This window comes from Amphiura filiformis, unplaced genomic scaffold (assembly GCF_039555335.1).
Source record: "Amphiura filiformis unplaced genomic scaffold, Afil_fr2py scaffold_595, whole genome shotgun sequence".
Lineage (NCBI taxonomy): Eukaryota > Metazoa > Echinodermata > Ophiuroidea > Amphilepidida > Amphiuridae > Amphiura > Amphiura filiformis.
In genome coordinates, this window is record NW_027306059.1 from 35,327 (window position 1) to 44,204 (window position 8,878).

The window sequence follows — 8,878 nt, forward strand, 5'->3', positions numbered from 1 at the left end:
AGATTTTCTTCTAGCAAGCAATCTAGAGACATGCTTGATAAACTACTTACATAACAAATTACCGAGTTGCAAAACTTTTCGTGATAAAATCTCGAACAGTGGTAATGCAACTGCAAATTTCACTTTTGCAAACTTAATCATTCACAGAGTTACGCTGCATATTCCCTTATTTTTTCAATCTTAGTGATAAAGTCTAAAAATGAGCAAAAATACCTTTAAAATATCCAGGGACCTCAAAATAATGCGCATCAGTTACTATGTCCGCCTAGTAACAATTACGTCACGCCAAACAAAAAAATCTTACGTCTTTGTGTTTCAACACGTCGCGTCAAACAAGAAAAAACATGTATCATTTAGTTCGCGTCATCAAATTTTCAGTCATTCACTGCCTTAGGTCTTATATTAAATCTGTGGGCCCGGAGCGACCCATGTCATTTTTAGGGGCCGAAACTTGACACACACAAATGTTTCAAACAGTTTGCAGATTTGAATGTTAAACTGGTCCACCATTTGTGACAATTTCTCCATTGAAGCAATTTGTGATTTGTAATACCCAACCCAATGAGGTACTTAAATCATTGTAACATTTGCTGAGGAGGACACCCTCAATATTTCTCAAAATTCTGTTTTGTACAAGATTGTAACGTACTTTATCAAAGTAACATACCCCGGCTGCAAAAATTGAGACTTTAGGTGGCACTGTAGTTTTATCAAAATCCGAGATTTTGAATCAAACACAGGAACTGTTTGTTAAATTATTACGATGGAAATATTAGCCAAACGCGTACCGGTACATAATGTTCATAACACACTTATGCAGTGGCGTGCGGGATGGTCATACACACATCAAAGGATCATACCATAGCACAACCGACGTAGTGACACGCATAGGCGACATCTGCACTGGTAGAACATTTCAATTTTCTTTGCTTAGCCTTATTCATGTTATTTGTTCAACACAAAATTAAAAGGAGACACATCTGATCGTAAATGGAAATGTTACAACATGGCTTTTTAAAAATACCCTGTGAAAGACTACTTAAAAGGCCAAGCAGGGTCAGAATTTCATTTCAAGGTGCGAGAATCAATCTTGATTCTTGCAGAATAAATTTGCAGGAATCAGTTGAATCTTGCAAATCAACTTCTGTGTAAACTACAAAAGTTTGCGAGAATCAACATTGATTCACGCAAATCTGTTCACAAGAATCTCTGCGAGAATTGATTCTCGGATTCTCGCCGAAATTCTGACCCTGCCAAGTAAAAAAAATAACATGTATATCGTCCAGACTGTTTCAAAAATCAGTGAGGGAGGTCTTTAATATTTGTTATTAATGTTATTTTTTTCCCTTTCATTTCTGTGTAAAATTACAATTGCAAAGTGTTTGTCAAGTAATGTCAACACATCATAAAATCGGGGAGGCCCCAAATATTTTTGTTATTTTCCCAAAGCCCTACCCCTAGCTTGAAGAAAGTGTTTGCAATGTGTTTATAAATGATAACCAAGAACTTCTTAACATGTCTTTTCATCACAATTTTAGAAACAAAGTAAAGAAGCAAATAGGAAAAATAACAAAAATATTTGAAAATCTCCAAAAATTGGTGAGGGCGGGGACGATATTACCGTAACCACTCGGGTATAAGCCCACCCCCCTAGATGGGCAATTTCACTTCAAAAATGGGGGTGGGCTTATAACCGGGGAGGGGCTAGTAGTTGAATTTTAAAATAAGAAAAATCTTTCCCATTTGTATGTCTAATGTATCAGTAATTTCTATCATCTTTGTCAATTTTTTTAAAATTTTAAGTATGGAATGTTAATTTTTAACTGATATTTTTAAAATATTTGTTCTTAAATGAGAAAGAAAAGCATTGATATGATTTAAGAACTAAGCCAAAATGACTACTGGGCGTATACCTGAGTGCACCCTTGTTCCCGAATGGTTTGAAAAACAGGGGGTGGGCTTATAGCCGAAGGTGGGCTTATACCCGAGTGGTTACGGTACTTTTTTATACATGTCATTTATTTTACTTGGCCTAAGCCTGAAAAGATTTGCTGTACAGTAAAATAAATCTGGGGTCAATGCTTGCCCTTAAATTATTTCAGTTGTCCTAAAAAAGTATTAAAAAATTTTGAAGGTCTTTCAATTCATATTTTGTCTTTTTGTGAAAAAATGTATGTACCGGGTATTTTCAAAAGAAACTTAGGCTAAAATTTCTTTTGGTGACTGAGTTTTTGCTGCCAATGCTCCCAGTCCCAGATTGGGGAATAAACTACTACCGTACCAGGTCAAATAAAATATTGTACTTTTGAACAGTTCAGAAGCTACTGAAGAGCCACCTATTTCAGGAAATTTATCAGCAGTAATTTTTGAGGTACCGGTAATGAGCGACTTTGAACATTTTGAAATGAATTTTGCGCTATACAAAATGTAAGTATAGTTTCCAGAGAAGCACTCTCTATAGGCATACACCATTCAGCAAATGTGATGCGATTAAGGCTGGCATTTTCGGTCGGGTAAACGGGTACCGCCTGAGATTACATTACCGGGTAGGAAATACCCTCCCGGGTACCTGAAAAAAAAAAAAAAAAAAAAAAAAATTTATTTTTTTTATTTATTTTTTTTAAAGTTTTATTTTTCGGTTTTGTAGTGTCCCTGGACCTAGACCTAAATGCTAGGATCATTCATGGTTGACCTAAAAAAAATAAAAAATAAAAAAAATTTCAAGATATTTTGTTATTTTTAATATGAAAATTGATAATTTGTATTCATGTCATAGTCTATTAATGATTTCAAAATGCATTCAAATTCAATACATTTTGAAATCATTAATAGACTATGACATGAATACAAATTATCAATTTTCATATAAAAAATAACAAAATATCTTGAATTTTTTTTTTTTTTTTTTTTTTTTTTTTTAGGTCAACCATGAATGATCCTGGCATTTAGGTCTAGGTCCAGAGACACTACAAAACCGAAAAATAAAACAAAAAAAAAAATTTTTTTTTTTTTTTTTTTTTTTTTTTTGGTACCCGGTTACCCGCCCGAAAATTGCGGCGGGTACCCGGGTACAAAATTACCCGAAAGTGCCAGGCCTAGATGCGATCAAGAAAAATGAGTTCGATGTCGATCAAAATCAAAATTCAGTATTCAATCTTATTATGAGCCATTTTCAGAGCTTTAATTTGCTGAAAACCTCATCATATTTTAGACTTATGGTTTCAGAGATATGGCCATTTTACTTAGTGTTGCTCAAAGAACAATAAAATACAAAGGATTGAAAGGAAGTTGAATACGGTACCAGTACTATTATTGATTAGTGAAATCTGAGATTTTGAATAAAACACAGGAAGCGTCGTTTAAAAATTATTACGATGGAAACATTAGACTTAGTCAAACGCGTGCATCCGTACACGATATGCATATGGCCCTTCGCACTTGATTATTAGTTTCCTGTTTTAAGATTTTGAAAAAGGGATGATCTGACTTTTAATTATTAATTATCTTTTATTTTCTTTATTTAGTTTGAACTATTACAAGCAACTATTGACTAGTTTTGACTAGAGCTGGCATTTAATTATTTCACAACAATAATAATTTGACAATATTTGATTTTATAAATGAGTGAAGGTGGAGTTGTACTCTTTGTTCATTTACAAATTACATCATCATTGTTGATATTATTTAAGTCAGAAAATGGCAAGTAGAAGTAGTTGAAAGTTATTTTTTAAAGGGGCATTTTGTGATCCACAGCCTCATCCCCCACTTTTCTCAAAAAAGTTGAGATTTTTATATCACTGGAAACCTCTGGCTACATAATGTTTATGTACAAAATATTTCTTGCAGATTAATTAGTTTAGCAAAGATATCGTGAAATTTGAATTTCGTTCTGGTGCACGAGAACGAAATTACAACGTATTGTCTATGTAGCAGTGTAATACACATAATCATGCATAACTCGCAAACGCAATATCGGAATCAACTTTTGGGAATATGCTTTTTTCGCGGATATGTACTGAAATATGTGTCCGTGTGTTTTGAACTCGCCACCCTTAGCGTTACATCACAAATATTATGAGTTTTATACCAATCAAGTTTTAAATTAGAATATCTCCACAACTATCAACCCTAAACTAGCAAAAGTATACATTTTTGGAAAGCTGAAGGCAAAAGCAATTTAAATGTACACATTTCAACTCATTGTACATGGTGACCTTGAAGTTATACAGGGTGGAATACAAAAATTCCAAATAAAAAATGGGTCACTTAAAGGGGGATAACCCCAGGGCCGTTCCTACCATTAGGCCAGATAAGGCGGTCGACTAGGGCGGCAAACACAGAGGGGCGCAAAAAAAAGGTGAAAAAAAAAAAAAAAAAAAGGGGAATGGAGGAAGAAAAGGGGAAAAAAAAATGAGACGGGAGGGCGGATAAAAATAAAAAAATGGGAGAAAAAATAAAAAGGGGCCGAAAAGAGAAACAGAAAACAGGGCGGAAAAGGTAAAGGGGGATATGAGAAAGAGAAAAGAAACGGGGCAGAGAAAAGGATAAAAATCACGGGGCGATGTAGGCCCTAAAAGAAAGAAGAAACGGGCGGAGAAAAAGAAAGAAGAAACGGGCGGAGAAAAGGAAGATGAAAATGGGCGGTGAAAAACCAGAAGGAAAAAAGAAAAACAGAAGAGAAAATAGAAGAGGAGAAAGAAACAGAAAACACTAAGTGTCGAAGAAGAACAAAAAGTGGGATGAAAAGTACAGAAAAGAAGGAAAACCATAGGCGTAGATCCCGGGGGATGGGGCGGGATAAATTCCCCCCCAATATTTTGCCAGGGGGATGGTCCATACAATCATCCCCCCCATGTCGACGCCTGTAGGCCCTATGTGGGTTTCTGACAAATTAACCTCATATTTGGCCATTATAATCTAAAAACTGCAATTTTTTCGCGCTTCGCGAGAATTTATTCCATTATGGCAACACATTTCAACAGTTTAGCTTCAAAATGGCAAAATGTTTCGCGTGCTTCACGCGCATTTGTACCACCAAATGATTATGTCCACAAACAGTGTCCGAAATAAGGAAAATCTGGAGGTTATCCCGAGGATAACTAAAGCATAAATTCTGCTTGTCCTCAATACATTTTGGTTGTCCCCATAATGCGTCATACTTTTGGAGGTAAACTATAGTGATTGTCCAGGGGATAAGTACATAGCTCAATATGGTTGTCCCCAGTGATTTTTGGACAAGAGGACAAGAGGATAAGTACTTATTTCGAACACTGTCCACAAATGATGCTGAATTCACTATACTTCAAGAATTTTTTTCCATTAACCCCATCCCTCCAATGTCAAAACGCCACTGAGGAAACGGCCGTGGGCAGTATATAACAAATAGGTCGAAACCGATGATTTTTCAAGGGGGTAACCCCCTTAACACTTTTTGGTATGCTTTGGTGGGGCGGCAGGGAGAGGCTTTGCCTAGGGCGGCAAAATCCCTAGGAACGGCCCTGGATAACCCTATTGGTTTTGGATATCGGATTGTCTTTAAAATTACATAATAATATCAAATATCGCCCCCTTTATGCTGCTTTGTGAAAAAACGAGAGCATTTTCAGCGTAAATGTGAATAAATAGCTAAATTTGCAATCCAATACCTTGGTATACGTGAATTGCATTCTGGGCAGGCAAGCAACAACAACAATTCCCGTTCGTATGACGAATGCTGACATGCTGTACAATGCCCGGCCCGTATTGAACAGAAAAATATTTGTGTTTTTTTCGTAAAAAAAAAAAAAAAAAGGAAACAAAATATATTTCCCTTGCAATATGTACATTTCAAATGAATATAAAAAGTTTGGGTTAAAAATGGAGAGCAAAAAAACTTCTGATACCGGGTTTTGAACCGAGTACCTCGCGGGTAACAGCATATTACGCGCTAACCAATTGAGCTAAACCGCCCACGATGTCCATCGTGGAAATTAATTATTAAACACGCCGCACCGTCTCCTCAGCAGTTAGTGTGGTTCGCTTTTTCACAGAATGTGTATAACGCGAAACCAAAGTAGCTGTTGAGGAGACTGTTGATTCGCAATTAATTCCCTCCCCAGAAACCAAGTAATTTTTGTATTTACAAACTGGTAACCTGTAAAAACCGCTGTGTTTCATGATTTCCCGAAATACATCGACTTGGAGCGTCAAATTTCAGGATAGTAATGAGAAAAATAGTATCTATTATGTGATACCAAAACCTCATCAACAATGAAAAAATCGGGGCGATGATGCTGTCGATCGGGTTACGGACCTTTAAGGGTTTACCGTCGTAACTAAACCATTCGATCAATTTTTTTTAAATTGACATATTTTGTACATTAATATGTGTAGATAATAAATCAGTAAAAAAAACTGGGGGTGCCGGACCTCACCTTTGAGCTACAGCCGTTTTAAAAGAGGTGTACACTACCAAAAATCTCTGTACACTTCAATGGCAAAATCAGCAATTTTCTCAAAATAGACAAACTTTTGCGTTGTAGAAAAAATTGTATCGATCAAATTTTTTTAATTTTATATATGTTATGAAAAATAAAAAGCTCTGTAAATCGCGCAAAAAAAAATTGGGGGTACCGGACCTTGTTTTCGCGTAAATTGACCAAAATAGGTCAAAAATTCATTTTTTCTGCGATACCATGCGTAGTTAATTGCGTACATGGATATTTTGGTGCGTACCAACGCGCTGGTATACACGCGCGCTCTGATGGCGGCTGGGCGTTCTGTTACGCATCTGGCCACAAAAAAGGAATTGTCTGTTTACGCAGGAAAGTTTTCACTGTAAAAAAAGTTACCTAAGAAGTTACCATAATAGGAAAAATTATTCTAATGATGTCGATTATTAAGATTTCATGCCTTAATATTCTTACTAATTTGGTGTATTTTGGTCATAAGCGGGTGTAAGAAAGACTCCCTCTGCAATCTGCAAAGATATTGGACCAAAGAGTTATCAAGTTAGTAGGCCTATGTAAGTTACACAAAGTGAGGAATTTTCAGCTTTCACCGTGTTCACCTGACTCGTTCGACCAAAAAGAGGATTTATTAAACATGTTTAAGCGAAGCGTTTGACACCATGGCCGGAAGTGTTTGACTATACTATTATAGTTATTATACAATTATTATAGACATAGGCCTACTTAGCATGCATAGTGCCGTTTACCGAGAGGAAAACTTTTTTGGTCACAAAAACTATATAGGCCTAATACGGAATTATCTCGAGGTGGATTCATATCACAAAGCAGTTCAATTAAAGCAAAGTTAAACACTGGGTTGCCTATAGCTGTAGAAAAACGTTTGGCCTATTAGGCTATGATATTATTTTTGTAAATGTATGACACATTTTTTTGAAATTGAATAGTTTTGATGGTGTTGTCTATATCGCAAGCATTATGAATTCAGTGCACGTAGTAGGCCTAGGTCTTTACCCAATAATACAAAATGCTTTAAAGATTTAAATGTTGGATTATAAACTTGCCGTGTGGTGCGTTTCATTATGAAACGTTCTACAAACGATATAACCTTTAATAATAGGCCTATAATATACCGGTAGTGGTTACCCAACATTTAGGCCAAAATATTATTAAAACGAATTAACCAATTTATCCAACACTCGTTTAGGCCTAATGTTTAAAAAAAAAATTGATTCTGTGTTTGTTGGGTAGGCCTATAACTTCATACCATTGGACCCTACTGTCGTAAGCCTAATTTGGGGGAGGGGTCCAGGTCCGTTATCATCAGTGGAAGCACGCTGGCAAAATTTGGTTTGTAGGCCTACATGTTATATTTAAGCGGCCACTTTTCTTGCGCTCAGCAAACATTGTTTTCTTTATTTTGTGGCCCTGGTTATCGTCGGTGCGCAAAAATAACATTGACACGCACATCACGCATCGTTCTTCTGCGATATCTGCAACGCAACGCCGAAAGCACGACGCTGAGTACGCACGCGTTGAAAACAGGCGCAATAGTCAAGTCGAATCGGGTGACGACGGAAAACCCTTAATGCCAAATAAAAAAATTAACATGTTTCACGCCCCTCCCGCTTCCTTTTTGAGGTTTCCTCAATATTTTTTTATTTTTTGAAATTCAGTTATAACATTTCAAAAAATATGTCTAGGAAGTTGGGATGCTTTCTATAGCCTTGTTAAGATATATACAAGAAACATTTTGGGAAGGTTTTGTGATCATTATAGGGGGTGTAACTCTCAGAACAACAAATAAAAAAGGGCCTCCTCCTTTTTCCAGGCATTATTGTACACGCTAAAACAGCTCCAAGTATGGGTATTTACACCAATTTTGCGATAAAAAATAGAAAATAAAAAGCACCCTCTTCCTCCTTTTTTTCGTTAACCCGGACGTGAAACATGTTTTATTTTTTACTTTGCCTAATGCATTGCTTATTACTAACTTGCAGATATAAACTGAAAGTAAACGACATTGATTTGGTTAGAGGTTAGGGGGAGCCTACTGACTTTGGAAGAAAAAAAAAATCACAGCTGTTTGGTAATCAAGATGTTTTGTTTGCTATGATTTCAAAATGCATTCAAATTCAATGCATTTTGAAATCATTAATAGAGTATGACATTTTTTAGGTCAACCATGAATGATCCTAGCATCTAGTTTAGACAATAATAAGCAATAAGTTTGGACACTCCAAAACCGAAAAAACAAAACAATTTTTTTTTTTTTTTTTCAATTACTGGAATTTTTTGAACTATTACACTAACAGTAATAGCTTCCAATCCCATACACCTGGGTGGGGTGAGGCAAGCGAGGGCGAGGCAAAGCACATTATTGGCATTGCCCAAGGGCTAAACACGGTGGTGGGACAGGGACTCGAATAGAC